Source organism: Kogia breviceps, chromosome X (assembly GCF_026419965.1).
Source record: "Kogia breviceps isolate mKogBre1 chromosome X, mKogBre1 haplotype 1, whole genome shotgun sequence".
In the NCBI taxonomy this organism is placed as follows: Eukaryota; Metazoa; Chordata; class Mammalia; order Artiodactyla; family Physeteridae; genus Kogia; species Kogia breviceps.
This window is the reverse complement of record NC_081330.1, coordinates 98,605,165-98,624,442: the sequence shown is the minus strand read 5'-3', so window position 1 is coordinate 98,624,442 and position 19,278 is coordinate 98,605,165.

Genomic DNA, 19,278 nt, shown 5'->3' with positions numbered 1-19,278 from the left:
TTGCTGTATGTGGTCCTCTCACCGCTGTGGCCTCAAGTTGAAATTCTATTTAGGACATTTCCAGTGGTCAGGGCTAGGCTCTCTAAACTGTTGGTTAGATTTTCTAGGGTTACCTCATGGTAGGCAAAGCCTCCCCATGGAGCCGCCAATCGCCTGCCAGTCCTCGTCCTGCCATATAAATCTAATGGCCCTCCTGGGATGGTATTGAGTGTTATTATGTATTGTTACTGTGAATGGGACCCAGGGTCCTAATATACAGGTTCCCTTGTGCCACACTTTATCAACATAAGGATAAACATTTACATGGGGGCCAAATTTTCCCTGGGGTGCACTTGTCTTTGGGCCCTCATTATGGGGAGTGCTACATATCCAGACATATCCTGAAGGTGCAATAAGAGATCTGGGAACAGAAGAATTTAACAAGGAAGCAGCTATCCGGATCCATGGAAGGGACAAGTTATGAACACAGTGCGGGGACAGGGGCCCATTAGTATATTCAAAATAGTTAAGTCCGGGAGTATTCCATGCCCTCAGCTTAGATGAGATGGTGAAGTAAGAGGATTTTACCCACTGCTTCCACAGAGCCCGACAATTTTTAGTCCATTCCGTCCCTATCCTGTGGGCACGTGGGCTTCATTATAAGAACACAGAGTGGAGGCGTTCATGGGAATGCAGTTTGGGTTCGGGTTTCAAAACATTGTGGTGATATTACCTTCCGGTGGCCAGGGATTTTTCCAAAGAGGCTCACCATATCCAAGAGAACCATTAGAGGTGTAGTGGCGTCAGTAGCATGACTGGTTTTCTGGATAACAGAACTAGCCATGATTAACGGAAAAGTGATGTCACCTTTTAAAAATGAGTTCAACTTAGGCAAAGTATCCAGCCTGAAGGGGGTATTGTCCATTTCACTCATATCTTGGGGTGGGCGGTGGGTTTCCATGTGTTTAAATTGATAATACTCTTGTTGTATGTATCTATTTATACCCGTAACGATTGTTGTAAGCCAGGGTATTTATGGCAGACCCAACATTTAACAAGTTTTTCTCCTCGGGCAACTATTTTAGATGTTCGCTAAAGCATTATTTTCCCATTCCCCCTGAGCTGTGACCATCGTCAGAAGTCCTACTAGGAGTATCATAGCTTTTGACATCATATTTTTATATTTTTATCTGAGACCCAGCAGGGGTAAAGAAGATGTTTACGGGGGGAAGGGGTTCTGAAAAGCGGCAGAATAAGAGCATGATAGAAACACAAGGATTACTAGGCCAACCCACCACAGAAACGTGAAGCCACTGATCTGTTCTCTTGAACAGATATCTGAGCTCTTCCACTGGCTCTCAGGACTAGGTCCCCTCTGGTTCCTGTTGGGACTTATTCTAGACAGATGTACCCAACTAGTAACTTCCCGTAGCTTGACAGCAGTTGGGGTACTTAATAACACTTGATATGGTCCCTTCCATTTTGGTTGTAGCTGGTCCTCAGGGGACCCTTCCTTCACGTTTTTAGTAGGACAAAGTGCCCTGACTTGACTGAGACCTCCACCTTTTCTTTTGTGTGGATGGGCGTCACTTTGTTTCCGTATTCTTGGAGGGTCCTTTGAATTTGGCTCAAGCTATCAAACTGGGGAAACCAATTTGTGGGTTTCCTCATTGATAAGATATCTGAAGTCAAAAAGGGCCACCCATAGATCATTTCAAATGGGCTAAGTTTTAAAATTCCCTTTAGGATCATCCTGGTCTATAGAAAGGCTACAGGCAGGAGGGAAACCCGGGTTTCTGAAGTGTCTTGGCACGGCTTAGCAAGCGTTCTTTTTAGGACATGATTTGCTTTTTCTACCTTGCCTGAGGATTGGGGCCTCTAGAAAGAGTGATAATACCCAGAGCTGGGGAAGCCTGCTGGGTCACCTTGGTGGTGAAGGAAGGTCCATCGTCACTCTGTAAGCATTTTGGCAACCCAAATCTTGGAATTATCTCTTTAAGCAGAAATTTGGTGACACCTCATTGTAGTTTTGATTTGCATTTCTCTAATAACTAGCAGTGTTGAGCATCTTTTCATGTGTCTGTTGGCCATCTGTATGTCTTCTTTGGATAAATGTCCATTTAGATCTTCTACCCATTTTTGGATTGGGTTGTTTGTTTTTTTATTTTGAGCTGTATGAGCTGTTTACATATTTTGGAGATTAATCCCTTATTGGTTGCATTGTTTGCAAATATTTTCTCCCATCTGTAGGTTGCCTGTTTGTTTTGTTTATGGTTTCCTTTGCTGTGCAAAAGCTTTGAAGTTTAATTAGGTCCCATTTGTTTATTTTTGTTTTTTTTCCCCATTTCTCTAGGAGATGAATCCAAAAAGATGTTGCTGTGATTTATGTCAAAGAGTGTTCTGCCTATGTTTTCCTCTTGGAGTTTTATAGTATCTTGTCTTACATTTAGGTCTTTAACCCATTTTTAGTTTATTTTTGTGTGTGGTGTTAGAGAATGTTCTAATTTCATTTTTTTACATGTAGCTTTTACATTGTCTAGTTTTCCTAGCACCACTTATTGAAGAGACTGTCGTTTCTCCATTGTATATTCTTGCCTCTTTTTTCATAGATTAATTGACCATAGGTGCTTGGATTTATTTGGGGGCTTTCTATTCTATTCCATTGATCTGTATGTCTGTTTTTGTGCCAGTACCATACTCTCTTGATTATTGTAGCTTTGTAGTATAGTCTGAAGACCAGGAGCCTGATTCCTCCAGCTCTGTTTTTCTTTCTCAGGATTGCTTTGGCTATTTGAGGTCTTTTGTGTTTCCATACAAATTTAAAAATTTTTTGTTCTAGTTCTGTGAAAAATGCCATTGGTAATTTGATAGGGATTGCATTGAATCTGTAGATTGCCTTGGGTAGTATAGTCATTTTGACAATATTGATTCTTCCAATCCAAGAACACAGTGCATCTTTCCATCTGTTTGTGTCATCTTTGATTTCTTTCATCAGTGTCTTATAGTTTTTAAAGTACAGGTTTTTGTCTTCTTAGGTAGGTTTTTTCCTGGGTATTTTATGCTTTTTATGAGATGGTAAATGGGATTGTTTCTTGAATTTCTCTTTCTGATCTTTCGTTGTTAGTGTATAGAAATGCAACAGATTTCTGTGTATTAATTTTGTATCCTGTGACTTTACTGAATTCATTGATGAGCTCTGGTAGTTTTCTGGTAGTTTCTTTAGGATTTTCTATGTATAGTATGTCATCTGCCAACAAAGACAGTTTAACTTCTTCTTTTCCAATTTGGATTCCTTTTATTTTATTTCTTTTTCTTCTTTGATTGCCATGGCTAGGACTTCCAAAACTATGTTGAATAAAAGTGGCGAGAGTAGACATCTTTGTCTTGTTCCTGATCTTAGAGGAAATGCTTTCAGTTTTTCACCATTGAGTATGATGTTAGCTGTGTGTTTGTCATAATGGCTTTTATTATGTTGAGGTATGTTCCCTCTATGCCCATTTTCTGGAGGTTTTTTTTTTAAATCATAAATGGATGTTGAATTTTATCAAAAGCTTTTTCTGCATCTATTGAGATGATCATATGGTTTTTATTCTTCAATTTGTTAATGTGGTGTATCACACTGATTGATTTGCAGATACTGAAAAATCCTTGCATCCCTGGGATAAATCCCACTTGATCATGGTGTATGATCCTTTTAATGTGTTGTTGGATTCAGTTTGCTAGTACTTTGTTGAGGATTTCTTCATCTATGTTCATCAGTGATATTGGCCTGTAGTTTTCTTTCTTTGTGACATCTTTGTCTGGTTTTGGTATCAGGGTGACGGTGGCCTTGTAGAATGAGTTTGGAAGTGTTCCTTCCTCTGCAATTTTATAGAATAGTTTCAGAATAGGTATTAACTCTTCTCTAAATGTTTGATAGAATTCTCCTGTGAAGCCATCTGGCCCTGGACTTTTGTTTGTTGGGAGTTCAGTACTTGTAATTGGTCTGTTCACATTTTCTATTTCTTCCCGGTTCAGTCTTGGGAGATTGTACCTTTCTAAGAATTTGCCCATTTCTTCTAGGTTGTCCATTTTATTGGCATATAGTTGCTTGTAGTAATCTCTCATGATCCTTTGTATTTCTGTGGTGTTGGTTGTAAATTTTTCATTTCTAATTTTATTGATTTGGGCCTTCTCCCTTTTAAAAATAAATTTATCTATTTTATTTATTTATTTTTGGCTGCATTGGGTCTTCACTGCTGCACATGGGCTTTCTCTAGTTGTGGCGAGTGGGGGGCTTCTCTTTGCTGTGATGCGCAGGCTTCTCATTGTGGTGGCTTTTTGCGGATCATGGGCTCTAGGCACATGGGCTTCAGTAGTTGTGGCGCATGGGCTCAGTAGTTGTGGCTCACAGGCTCTAGAACGCAGGCTCAGTAGTTGTGGAGCATGGGCTTAGTTGCTCCATGGCATGTGGGATCTTCCCAGGCCAGGGCTTGAACCCATGTCCCCTGCATTGGAAGGCAGATTCTTAACCACTGTGCCACCAGGGCAGTGCCCCCTCTCCCTTTTTTACGTGATGAGTCTGGCTAAAGGTTTATCAGTTTTGTTTATCTTTTCAAATAACCAGCTTTTAGTTTCATTGATCTTTTCTATTGTTTTATTAGTCTCTATTTCATTTATTTCTGCTCTGATCTTTATGATTTCTTTCCTTCTACTAACTTTGGGTTTTGTTTGTTCTTTCTCTAGTTGCTTTAGTTGTAAGGTTAGGTTGTTTGTTGGAGAGTTTTCTTGTTTCCTGAGGTTAGCTTGTATCACTCTAAACTTCCTTCTTTAAAAAAAAAAATTATTTATTTATTTATTTGGCTGCACCAGGGTCTTAGTTGCAGTATGCGGGATCTTTTAGTTGCAGGATCTTTTAGTTGTGGCATGCGGACTCTTAGTTGTGGCATGCGGGATCTAGTTCCCTGACCAGGGATCAAACCCGGGCCCCCTGCATCGGGAGCATGGAGTCTTAACCACTGGATCACCAGGGAAGTCCCAAACTTCCCTCTTAGAACTGCTTTTGCTGTGTCCCATAGGTTTTGGATCATTGTGTTTTCATTTGTCTCTAGGTATTTTTTAATTTCCTCTTTGATTTCTTCAGTGATCCATTGGTTGTTTAGTAGCATATTGTTTAGCTTCCATGTGTTTGTGTTTTTTGAAGTTTTTTCCTTGTAGTTGATTTCTAATCTCATAGCATTGTGGTTAGAAAAGATGCTTTATATGATTTCAATTTTCTTAAATTTACCGAGGCTTGCTTTATGGCCCAGCATATTATCTGTCCTGGAGAATGTTCCACGTGCACTTGAAAAGAATGTGTATTCTGCTACTTTTGGATGGAATGCTCTATAAATATCAATTAAGTCGATCTGGTCTAATGTGTCATTTAAGGCCTGTGTTTCCTTATTGATTTTCTGTCTGGATTATCTGTCCATTGATGTAAGTGTGGTGTTAAAATGAGGTATCACCTCACACTGGTCAGAATGGCTATCATCAAAAAGTCTACAAATAATAAATAGTGGAGAGGCTGTGGAGAAAAGGGAAGCCTTCTATACTTCTGGTGGTAATGTAAATTGGTACAACCACTATGGAGAACAGTATTGAGGTTCATTAAACTAAAAATAGAGCTACCATATGATCCTGCAATCACACTCCTGGGCACATATCTGGAGAAAACCATAATTCGAAAAGATACATGCACCCCAGTGTTCACTGCAGCACTATTTACAATAGCCAAGGCATGGAAGCAACCTAAATAGTCATCAACAGATGAATGGATAAAGAAGATGTGGTATGTTTATACAGTGGAGTATTACTCAGCCATAAAAAATAAACTAATGCCATTTGCAGCAACATGGATGGACCTAGAGATTATCATACTAAGTAAGCCAGACAGAGAAAGACAAATATCATATGCTATTGTTTATAAGTAGAATCTAAAAGAAAATGATACAAATGAACTTATATACAAAACAGAAATAGGCCCACAGTCATAGAAAACAAACTTATGGTTACCAAAGGGGAAAGGGATTAATTAGGAGTTTGGGATTAACATATACACACTACTGTATATAAAATAGGACCTGTATAGCATAGGGAACTATACTCAGTATTTTTGCAATAACCTCTAAGGGAAAAGAATCTGAAAAAAATAGATACATATGTATGTATAACTGAATTACTTTGCTGTACACCTGAAACTAACACATTGTAAATCAACTATACTTCAATTTTAAAAAAAAGAAAAGAAAAAAGAGAATATACTTCAAAAAAAAAGCAGAAATGTGGATACTTCTATTGCCTTTTCAGTCCTAGTAGGGAAAGCTCTTATCCACCCTGTAATGCTGTCTATGAATATCAATAGGTATTTCCATCCCCTATATGGGGTCATATGGGTGAGGTCCATTTGCCAGTCTTCCCCTGGATATGTTCCCGGTGTTGCATGGGCTGAGTTAAGGGTAGAGGTATGGGGTGTCTTCCTAGGTCATTGCAGCCACAAAGCTCGCAAGCCTTGGTGACATTTTTTAACAATTTTGGACAGTCCTTTACCCAGGAACATCTGAGTAACCAGTCTGAATAGAGAGTCCCGCCCCAAGGGGGAGAATTCGTGAAATTGCTTAATTCTTTTCCATTGCTTGGCCTCAGGAATGAAAAGCTTGTTATCTTCGGTCAGCCACCCTGAGAGGTCTCTTTCCAGTCCCCTATATTTAGCCCACTAAGTTTCTTCAGGTGTATAAGATGGCACCATTGGGAAGGGTGGAGTTTTAGGTATGAGAACTGCAGCTTGCAGGACTGGCTATTCTTTGGCTGCAGTCTTAGTGACCTTGTCGGTCAGGGCCTTTCCCCTTATAAGGGAGGTGTTGCCCCTTTGATGACCCCTGCAATGACAGTAATCTCCTTTGGAAGCTGAACTGCTTCTAGGAGTTCTAGAATTTCTTCCTGGTGTTTCATAGGGGACCTTTTGGCTGTTAGTAGTCCCCTGTCTTTCTACAAGGTGGTGTGGGCATGTAGCACTAGGAATCCATACTTGGAAGAAGTATATGTATTTTAAAAACTATTTATTTATTTATTTTGGCTGTTCTGGGTCTTAGTTGTGGCACCGGGATCTTCGTTGCAGCATGCGAACTCTTAGTTGCGGCATGCATGTGGGATCTAGTTCCCCGACCAGGAATCAAACTCAGGCCCCCCGCATTGATAGCACAGAGTCTTACCCACTGGACCACAAGGGAAGTCCCAAAGTATATGTATTGATTCTTAATCTCTTTCCTAGCTGGAGTGCTCTGATTAAGGCAATCGACTCGGCCTTTGGGGCGGAAGTGTAAGAGCGTAGAGTTCTAGGCTCAACAATTATCTGCAGGCTGACTGTGGCATAGCTGGCATTTCTTACCCCTTCATATGTGAAACTGCTTCCCTCAGTAAACCATTCCACACCAGGATTGGTCAGGGGCTCATCCTTGAGGTCAGGTCTACTGGAGTAAACTTGTTCAATAGCCTCCACACAGGAGTGAACGAGGGACCCTTGAGGTGGCAGTCCAGCATCAGAGTAGCTGGGTTCAGGACTTGGCAAACCTTAAGAGTTACATCTGGTGTGTCAAGTAGGAGGGCTTGGTATTTAAGTCATCATCCACCCATCAGACATTGGTGTGCCTTTGCTTCTAGGACTCCTTGTAACTGGTGAGGAGCTAGGGCTTCCAGTGATTGTCCCAGGGTGAACTTCTTGGCCTCTTCTACTAGCAGAGCAGTGGCAGCCACTGTCCTAAGCCATCCTGGCCATCCAGTGGCCACCTGATCAAGTTGTTTTGAGAAATAAGCTCTTGGTCCAGGGAGGTCCCCGAGTTTTTGGGTGAGGACACCCAGGGCTACCCCTTGTCTCTCAGCCATATAGAGGGTAAAGGGTTTTTCTAAGTTAGGGAGACCTAATGCAGGGATGGTCCCTCATTTTTGTTTTAGAGCTAGGAATGCCTGCTGGCAATTTGCATCCCTGTTGAGGGGTTTGTGGTCACCTCCTTTTAGGGCCTCATAGAGAGGCTTTGATATGAGTCTGAATCCAGGTATCCAGATCCTGCAAAATGCTGCCATCCCCAGAAAGGCCCTCAGTTGCCTCTTAGTCTGGAGGAGTTGAAGGGTTATAATGGCTTCTTTTAGGTTCTGAGCTAGAGTCCTCTTCCCATGGGTGAGTACATATCCCAGATGCTTAACCTGTTGGGTGGAAATCTGAGCCTTGTGAGGAGAGACTTGATATCCTCGTTCCCCTAGGAAGTTGAGGAGCTGAATGGTGTTTTTTATCTGAGTCCACCCTACTGAGACTGGAAATTAGGAGGCTGTCCACGTACTGTAAGAGAGACCCATTAACCAACTGTAATTCTCTGAATTCCTTTGGTAATGTGTTCCCAAACAGGTAGGGGCTATCCCTGGAGCCTTGGGGCAGCACCGTCCAGGTTAGCTGGGAAGTGTTATGAGTGTCTAGATCTGTTCACTCAAAGGCATAGTGCAGGGGAATGCAAAAGAAGGCATCCTTTAGGTCTAGCACTGTGAACCAATTCGAATTTTCTGGAACTTGTGTCACTATGATGTATGGATTAGGGACTATAGGGTGAACTGGGACCACTGCCTCATTAACTGACCTCAGGTCTTGAACAAACTTGTATTCTCCACTTTGCTTTTTTTAATGGGCAGAATGGGATTATTACATGGAGATTGGCAGGGTCTTAACAGCCCATATTTTAAGAACTCGGTTATTAAAGGCTGGATACCTTGTTGGGACTTGGACCTCAAGGGATACTGTTTATTCCACAGGTAATCAGCATTGGGTTTTAATGAAATCTGAACTGAGGGCACATTAGTAGCTCTGCCAGGAACCTCAGTGTCCCAGAAAGAGGGGTTTACTTGAGAAACAATATGGGGTGGAAGGGAGATCTCCTCTGATGTGTGACTGAGGCAGGCTCCCGTGGCCAAGAGCAGTCGTTTCTCCTGGTGGGTGCCTTCTCTGAGGGGGTCTCCGAATTGAACTAATGTCTGGAATTTAGTGAGTAAATCCCTTCCCAACAAGGGGACTGGGCACTCAGGCATGAGTAGGAACTGGTGTGCAAAGGTAAAACTTCCTAGTAAGCAACTGGGGGTGGTAGTGAATCATTTGGCTTTGGGCCATCCGTTGACCCCCATTATTATACAGGATTGGGAGAACAAGGATCCAGGGAAATCAGTCAGCACAGAGTAGGTGGCGGCCCCCATATCTAATAAAAAAAAAATAACTTTCCTACCTGCGTCATCAAGGGTTACCTGAGGTTCCTCCAGGGAAATGACCAGATGTCCTTTGGGAGCCAAGGAGTGTCCTGGGTCCCATCCGTCCTCTCGGCCACCATCGGTCTGGGAGCCCCAAGTCCCCTTTGGGACTGGGGGCAGTCCCTTTTCCACTGGCCCTCTTGTTTGTATATCGGGCAGGGTCCTGATGGACTTTTCCCATACAGCGGGCATTTGTCCCCCTGGCTGCATTTAAAACAGGTCACTTCTCAGTGGGGCAGATTCTGCCCTTTGTTACGGGCTTTCACAAGGGAGGGTAACCCTGAGGTGGTGCAGGGGCTAGGGCTGCCACCAGTAGTTATGTCTTTCCTTGTTGTCCCTGAATCCTTTTTGCTTCCTCAACCCTATCTCTATTGTTAAATACTCCAAAGGCTAAGTCCATGAGCTGACTCATGAGGGTTTGAGGTCCATAGCTGCCTTATATCATTTTCTCCTAATGTCTGGGGCAGATTGAGTGATAAAATGGGTATTTACTAGGATTTGCCCTTTGGGGGTGTTGGGATTAATAATGGTATACTTTCTAAGAGCTTCCACCAAGCAGCCCTGGAAGAGGGCCCAATTCTCATCTTTTTCCTGTGTTACTTCTCTGACTTTTTCTTAACTAACAGGATTAACAACACATGTTTTCATCCCTTCTATGAGGCAAGTTGTCATGTGGTTCTTGTGTTCAAGCCCTCTACCTCCCTGTTGGTAGTCCCAGTGGGGATCTTGGTGGGGGATTGAATCCCCTCCAGTAAGGTAGATTATTTGTCCTTGATTTCGGGCTGCCAGTTCATCAGCATATGCCTGGGCTATACCAAGATTCAGCTTTTATCTTCAGAGGTGCAGCAAGTAGAAAGGAGGGCTGTAGGTTGCCCCAAGTAAGTTCATAGCACATTGTCAGCTTGGGGAATTCCTCTATGAACCGACTAGAGTCCTTGGAAAAATATCCACATTTCTCTTTGCAAGTAGCTAGGTCAGCCATAGGAGAAGGGATGTGGACTCTGATTGTTCCTCTGTCACCAGCCAGCACTTTCCTCAAGAGACAGAGTTTGGTATTGGGAGGTTGGTAGAGAGCCCTGATTCATGTAGTATTGGCAGGACTTGCCTCTGGAAACAAAGGATACAGGACAGGGCTGGAAGGATAAGGTAGTGGGATTTCCAGTGGCCTAGGTGGGGTGCTAGGGGTAGACGGTCCCTATCCTCCCTCAGAATTGGGGAAGGGGGTAGGAGTTCCTGGTTGTGGACCTCAAGGAGGTGGACTCATAAGGGGATTATCAAAAACATGAGGCTCCTGTGGGGGAAGAAGGCACTTTGAAGGGGTGTGAGCCAGGCACATGCAGCAGGAGTTTATTTATATTTATTTATTTATTTGGTTGTGTTGGGTCTTAGTTGTGGCACGTGGGCTCCTTAGTTGTGGCACGTGGGCTCCTTAGTGGTGGCTCGCCGGCTCCTTAGTTGTGGCATGTGAAATCCTAGCTGTGGCATGCATGTGGGATCTAGTTGCCGGACCAGGGATTGAACCCAGGCCCCCTGCTTTGGGAGCATGGGGTCTCAACCACTGCACCACCAGTGAAGTCCCCAGCAGGAGTGTTTTAGATCTGGATCTTGGAATAGGGTCATGAACATTTGGACATATGGGACTTCCCCCCATTTACCTTCCCTTTTACAAAATAGGTCCAGGTGCAAGACGGTATTGTAATTCAATGACCCATTTTCTGGCTAGATCTCTTGGTCCCCTGGTTTGTATTGGGGTCATGCAGTATTGGAAAAGAAAATTAATTTCTTTTTTCTTAAGCCATACTGTCTAAATTTATCCCAATTAGTTAATATGCATCCTGATGGGGAGTTCTTTGGGGTGCTTGTAGTTGACCCCATTTTTGGTTAGGCTGTCATGACAAAACAGGGATCTGACGAATCCTAGCCAAATGGTAGTTATCTGTCCTGGTGCTTTCCCAGTGTCCCTGATATCCCAAAAATGTAAGAAGGAAGTGCACAGCTAAGGACTTCAGTGGATGGACCCTCTCAAGTGGGTGTTGTAGAATCAAGTTCTGATGGCAGATAAAGAGGTAGTATAATTGGCCCGATCCATGATGGCCCCTGACTCCAGGGTAAGGAATTTAGCAGAAATAGTGTTTAATTAAGCAGGGAGAACTGGGTTGGTGGCCATCCAGCCTTAAGAAAGAGTCTGTTTGGCAAAGGCAGTAGTGAGATCCCTGTGAGCACCCAAAGTCTTCCTGTTCGGTGAGCCTGAGGAGGCCCCCCAGGTTAGTTAAGGAGAGGAATAAGAGCCAGCAGGAGGGAAATGAACCTGAGTGCTAAGGCCTAAACCCTTCATAGAGGGAGGGAGACCTACGCCCTGAATCTGTTAAATGAATAATCTTTACCATCCTGTGAAAGAAGAAAAGAAGCATACTTTTATTTTTAATTTAATTTTAATTTTTTGGCCACATAGCTTGTGGGATCTTAGTTCCCTCAACCAGAGATCAAAACCGGGTCCATGGCAGTGAAAACCCAAGTCTTAACCACTGGACCACCAGGGAATTCCCAAAAAGAAAAGAAGCAGATAGAGTTGAAGGGTAGGGCTGGAGCACCACAAGGTGATATGATGATAGTAATACAAGGAAAAAGTTCTCTTCAGGATGTGACCCTTATGATGATTAGCATAACAATGTCGGATCAAACATCCAATAGGCGAAAATCAGCTGGGGACTCAGGGTAATAGTAGGTCTTGACCTGAGGGGAGGCTAAAGAGGGATACCTCTGTGCTCCCATGGAACAGAGGCAACACCTGAGCTGTTGGCAAAATCATCAAGGGCACTCAAGGACCAGTAGACAGTCTAAGAAGTTAGGAGGGGTTGAGAGGAGTAGGAGGAGGGGAAAATCCAGGGTGACAGATTTTGCAAATCCAAACCAGGCTAGGGAATATAAATCTGCAATTCCCACGTGAGAAGTGCCTGCTAATGACATCTGCTCAGGGGTGCAATGAGGCCGTGAGCCCCAAGAAGCACTCAGGGAGGGCCAGGCCACAAAGGTAGCAGAGGATTCTTATAGTACTTGTATCTAGGCCCCTGATGTAGTTCCGGGTCCCAGAATTGGACTGAGACTGGGAATGAGTAGGGAGGGGGAATTGGGCTCAAGGAGCCATGGAGGGGAAAACACACCCAATCAAGTCACCAATTATTTGCTGTGGTCTTAATTTGGAAGTCCGGATGGTTGTCTTGTGGATCTTCTCAGGTCCAAAGAGATAGAGTGATATAACCAGAAGGTGGGAAAGGAGGAGAGAAGAGATAGCAGAAAAAAGCCTCAAGCTCAGTGGGCTCCTTCACGGCCAGAGGGCTAGTCTCTGCCAGATCCTGTGGGTAGTGTCAGCCACCAACTAAGGAGCTACTTGGTCTTCATGGCTCAGGATAAGCCCCAGCCACCTTCAGTGGAGGAAGGGAGCTGTAGCCTGATAGGCAGATCAAGATTATGTCCAAGTGAGGGTCCTGGGCTTCGTGCAGGAAAGAATTCAAGAGCAAGCCAAAGAAAAAGTGAAAGTGAGTTTATTTAGAGAAATACATACTCCACAGGAAGAATGATGAATGTAGATGCAAAAATTCTCAACACAATATTAGCAAGCTGAACACAACAACACATAAAAAAGATCATACACCACGATCAAGTTTTTTTTTTTTTTTTTTTAATTTTTTTTTAACATCTTTATTGGAGTATAATTGTTTTACAATAGTGTGTTAGTTTTTCCTTTACAACAAACTGAATCAGTTATACATATACATATGTTCCCATATCTCTTCCCTCTTGCATCACCCTCTCTCCCACCCTCCCTATCCCACCCCTCTAGGTGGTCACAAAGCACAGAGGTGATCTCCCTGTGCTATGCAGCAGCTTCCCACTAGCTATCTAATTTACATTTGATAGTGTGTATATGTCCCTGCCACTCTCTCACTTCGTCTCAGCCCACCCTTCCCCCTCCACATATCCTCAAGTCCATGCTCGAGTAAGTCTGTGTTTTATTCCCGTCCTACCACTAATCTCTTCATGACATTTTTTTCCCTTAGAGTCCATATATATGTGTTAGCATACGGTATTTGTTTTTCTCCTTCTGACTTACTTCACTCTGTATGACAGACTCCAGGTCCATCCACCTCATTATAAATAACTCAGTTTCATTTCTTTTTATGGCTGAGTAATATTCCATTGTATATATGTGCCACATCTTTTTTATCCATTCATCTGTTGATGGACACTTAGGTTGCTTCCATGTCCTGGCTATTGTAAATAGAGCTGCAATGAACATTTTGGTACATGAGTCTTTCTGAATTATGGTTTTCTCAGGGTATATGCCCAGTAGTGGGATTGATGGGTTGTATGGTAGTTCTATTTGTAGTTTTTTAAGGAACCTCCATACTGTTCTCCATAGTGGCTGTATCAATTTACATTCCCACCAGCAGTGCAAGAGGGTTCCCTTTTCTCCACACCCTCTCCAGCATTTATTGTTTCTAGAGTTTTTGATGATGGCCAATCTGACCGGTGTGAGATGATATCTCATTGTAGTTTTGATTTGCATTTCTCTAATGATTAATGAGGTTGAGCATTCTTTCATGTGTTTGTTAGCAATCTGTATATCTTCTTTGGAGAAATGTCTATTTAGTTCTTCTGCCCATTTTTGGATTGGGTTGTTTGTTTTTTTGTTATTGAGCTGCATGAGTTGCTTATAAATTTTGGAAATTAATCCTTTGTCAGTTGCTTCATTTGCAAATATTTTCTCCCATTCTGAGGGTTATCTTTTGGTCTTGTTTATGGTATCCTTTGCTGTGCAAAAGCTTTTAAGTTTCATTAGATCCCATTTGTTTATTTTTGTTTTTATTTCCATTTCTCTAGGAGATGGGTCAAAAAGGATCTTGCTGTGATTTATGTCATATAGTGTTCTGCCTATGTTTTCCTCTAAGAGTTTGATAGTATCTGGCCTTACATTTAGGTCTTTAACCCATTTTGAGTTTATTTTTGTGTGTGGTGTTAGGGAGTGTTCTAATTTCATACTTTTACATGTAGCTGTCCAGTTTTCCCAGCACCACCTATTGAAGAGGCTGTCTTTTCTCCACTGTATATCCTTCCCTCCTTTATCAAAGATAAGGTGACCATATGTGTGTGGGTTTATCTCTGGGCTCTCTATCCTGTTCCATTGATCTATATTTCTGTTTTTGTGCCAGTACCATATTGTCTTGATTACTGTAGCCTTGTAGTAGAGTCTGAAGTCAGGGAGCCTAATTCCTCCAGCTCCATTTCTCGTTCTCAAGATTGCTTTGGCTATTCGGGGTCTTTTGTGTTTCCATACAAATTGTGAAATTCTTTGTTCTAGTTCTGTAAAAAATGCCAGTGGTAATTTGATAGGGATTGCATTGAATTGGTAGATTGCTTTGGGTAGTATAGTCATTTTCACAATGTTGATTCTTCCAATCCAAGAACATGGTATATTTCTCCACCTATTTGTATCATCTTTAGTTTCTTTCATAAGTGTCTTATAGTTTTCTGCATACAAGTCTTTTGTCTCCTTAGGTAGGTTTATTCCTAGATATTTTATTCTTTTTGTTGCAATGGTAAATGGGAGTGTTTTCTTAATTTCACTCTCAGATTTTTCATCATTAGTGTATAAGAATGCCAGAGATTTCTGTGCATTAATTTTGTATCCTGCAACTTTACCAAATTCATTGATTAGCTCTAGTAGTTTTCTGGTAGCACCCTTAGGATTCTCTATGTATAGTATCATGTCATCTGCAAACAGTGACAGCTTTACTTCTTCTTTTCCTATTTGGATTCCTTTTATTTCTTTTTCTTCTCTGATTGCTGTGGCTAGAACTTCCAAAACTATGTTGAATAAGAGTGGTGAGAGTGGGCAACCTTGTCTTGTTCCTGATCTTAGTGGAAATGGTTGCAGTTTTTCACCATTGAGAACGATGCTAGCTGTGGGTTTGTCATATATGGCCTTTATTATGTTGAGGAAAGTTCCCTGTATGCCTACTTTCTGCAAGGTTTTTATCATAAATGAGTGTTGAATTTTGTCAAAAGCTTTCTCTGCATCTATTGAGATGATCATATGGTTTTTCTCCTTCAGTTTGTTGATATGGTGTATCACGTTGATTGATTTGCGTATATTGAAGAATCCTTGCATTCCTGGGATAAACCCCACTTGATCATGGTGTATGATCCTTTTAATGTGCTGTTGGATTCTGTTTGCTAATATTTTGTTGAGGATTTTTGCATCTATGTTCATCAGTGATATTGGCCTGTAGTTTTCTTTCTTTGTGACGTCTTTGTCTAGTTTTGGTATCAGGGTGATGTTGGCCTCATAGAATGAGTTTGGGAGTGTTCCTCCCTCTGCTATCTGTTGGAAGAGTTTGAGAAGGATAGGTGTTAGCTCTTCTCTAAATGTTTGATAGAATTCGCCTGTGAAGCCATCTGGTCCTGGGCTTTTGTTTGCTGGAAGATTTTTAATCACAGTTTCAATTTCATTGCTTGTGATTGGTCTGTTCAAATTTTCTATTTCTTCCTGGTTCAGTCTCGGGAGGTTGTGCATTTCTAAGAATTTGTCCATTTCTTCCAGGTTGTCCATTTTATTGGCATACAGTTGCTTGTAGTAATCTCTAATAATCTTTTGTATTTCTGCAGTGTCAGTTGTTACATCTCCTTTTTCATTTCTAATTCTATTGATTTGATTCTTCTCCCTTTTTTTCTTGATGAGTCTGGCTAATGGTTTATCAATTTTATTTATCTTCTCAAAGAAGCAGCTTTTAGTTTTATTGATCTTTGCTATTGTTTCCTTCATTTCTTTTTCATTTATTTCTGATCTGATCTTTATGATTTCTTTCCTTCTGCTAAATTTGGGGTTTTTTTGTTTTTCTTTCTCTAATTGCTTTAGGTGCAAAGTTAGGTTGTTTATTCGAGATGTTTCCTGTTTCTTAAGGTATGATTGTATTGCTATAAACTTGCCTCTTAGAACTGCTTTTGCTGTATCCCATAGGTTTTGGGTCGTTGTGTCTCCATTGTCATTTGTTTCTAAGTATTTTTTGATTTCCTCTTTGATTTCTTCAGTGATCACTTCGTTATTAAGTAGTGTATTGTTTAGCCTCCATGTGTTTGTATTTTTTACAGATCTTTTCCTATAATTGATATCTAGTCTCATAGCGTTGTGGTCGGAAAAGATACTTGATACGATTTCAGTTTTCTTAAATTTGCCAAGGCTAGATTTGTGACCCAATATATGATCAATCCTGGAGAATGTTCCATGAGCACTTGAGAAAAATGTGTATTCTGTTGTTTTTGGATGGAATGTCCTATAAATATCAATTAAGTCCATCTTGTGTAATGTATCATTTAAAGCTTGTGTTTCCTTATTTATTTTCATTTTGGATGATCTGTCCATTGCTGAAAGTGGGGTGTTAAAGTCCCCCATTATAATTGTGTTACTGTCGATTTCCCCTTTTAAGGCTGTTAGTATTTGCCTTATGTATTGAGGTGCTCCTATGTTGGGTGCATAAATATTTACAATTGTTATATCTTCTTCATGGATCGATCCCTTGATCATTATGTAGTGTCCTTCTTTGTCTCTTGTAATAGTCTTTATTTTAAAGTCTATTTTGTCTGATATGAGAATTGCTACTCCAGCTTTCTTCTGATTTCCATTTGCATGGAATATCTTTTTCCATCCCCTTACTTTCAGTCTGTATGTGTCCCTAGGTCTGAAGTGGGTCTCTTGTAGACAGCATATATATGGGTCTTGTTTTTGTATCCATTCAGCCAGTCTGTGTCTTTTGGTGGGAGCATTTAATCCATTTACTTTTAAGGTAATTATCGATATGTATGTTCCTATTACCATTTACTTAATTGTTTCGGGTTGTTCTTGTAGGTCTTTTCCTTCTCTTGTGTTTCTTGCCTAGAGAAGTTCCTTTAGGATTTGTTGTAGAGCTGGTTTGGTGGTGCTGAACTCTCTCAGATTTTGCTTGTCTGTAAAGGTTTTAATTTCTCCATCAAATCTGAATGAGATCCTTGCTGGGTAGAGTAATCTTGGTTGTAGGTTTTTTTCCTTCATCACTTTAAATATGTCCTGCCACTCCCTTCTGGCTTGTAGAGTTTCTGCTGAAAGATCAGATGTTAATCTTATGGGGATTCCCTTGTGTGTTATTTGTTGTTTTTCCCTTGCTGCTTTTAATATGTTTTCTTTGTATTTAATTTTTGACAGTTTGATTATTATGTGTCTTGGCGTGTTTCTCTTTGGGTTTATCCTGTATGGAACTCTCTGTGCTTCCTGGACTTGATTGATTATTTCCTTTCCTATATTAGGGAAGTTTTCAACTATAATCTCTTCAAATATTTTCTCAGTCCCTTTCTTTTTCTCTTCTTCTTCTGGGACCCCTATAATTCGAATGTTGGTGCGTTTAATGTTGTCCCAGAGGTCTCTGAGACTGTCCTCAGTTCTTTTCATTCTTTTTTCTTTCTTCTGCTCTGCAGTAGTTTTTTCCACTATTTTATCTTCCAGGTCACTTATCCGTCCTTCTGCCTCAGTTATTCTGCTATTGATCCCATCTAGAGTATTTTTAATTTCATTTATTGTGTTGCTCATCGTTGCTTGCTTCCTCTTTATTTCTTCTAGGTCCCTGTTAACTGTTTCTTGCAAATTGTCTATTCTATTTCCAAGATTTTGCATCATCTTCACCATCATTATTCTAAATTCTCTTTCAGGTAGATTGGCTATTACCTCTTCATCTGTTAGGTCTGGTGTGTTTTTATCTTGCTCCTTCATCTGTTGTGTGTTTTTCTGTCTTCTCATTTCGCTTATCTTACTGTGTTTGGGGTCTCCTTTTTGCAGGCTGCAGGTTCGTAGTTCCTGTTGTTTTTGGTGGCTGTCCCCAGTGGCTAAGGTTGGTTCAGTGGGTTGAGTAGGTTTCCTGGTTGGGGGGACTAGTGCCTCTGTTCTGGTGGATGAGGCTGGATCTTGTCTCTCTGATGGGCAGGTCCTCGTCTGGTGGTGTGTTTGGGGATGTTGGTTACCTTATTATGATTTTAGGCAGCCTCTCTGCTAATGGATGGGGCTGTAGACCTGTCTTGCTCTTTGTTGGGGATAGGGTGTCCAGCACTGTTCATTGCTGGTCCTTGAGTGAAGCTGGGTCTTGGTGTTGAGATGGAGATCTCTGGGAGATTTTCGCCGTCTGATATTACGTGGAGCTGGGAGGTCTCTTGTGGACTAGTGTCTTGAGGTTGGTTCTCCCACCTCAGGGACACCGCCCTGGTGCCTGGCTGGGGCGCCAAGAACCTTTAATCCACACGGCTCAAAATAAAAGGTAGAATAAATAGAAAGGAAAGAAAATGAAGGAAGGAGGGAGGGAGGGAAGGAAGGAAGAAATGAAGGAAGGAAGCAAGAAAGGAAGGAAGGAAGGTGCAGAGGAAGAAAGGGAGGAAGGAAGAGAGGAAGGGAGGAAAGAAGGGGGGAAGGAAGGGAGAAAGGAGGGAAGGAGGGAAGAAAGGAAGGAAGAAAGGAAGAAAGAAAGGGAGAAGACAGAGTAGTATAAAGTATAGTTATTAAAATAAAAAATAATTATTAAGAAGAAAAATTTCCTTTAAAAAAAAAAAAAAACAGAAAAATGGGTCGGTCTAACCCTAGGACAAATGGTGAAAGCAAAGCTATACAGACAAAATCTCACACAGCAGCACACACATACACACTCACAAAAAGAAAAAAAAAGGGAAAATAATAGTATATCTTGCTTCCAAAGTCCACCTCCTCAACTTGGGATGATTCGTTGTCTATTCAGGTTTTCAACAGCTGCAGGGCACTTAAAGTTGATTGTGGAGCTTTAATCCGCCGCTTCTGAGGCTGCTGGGAGAGACCTCCCCCTCTCCTCTCTGTTCGCAAAGCTCCTGGGGTTCAGCTTTGGACTTGGTCCCGCCTCTGCGTGTAGGTTGTCCGAGTGCAACTGCCCTTCGCTCAGACAGGACGATGTTAAA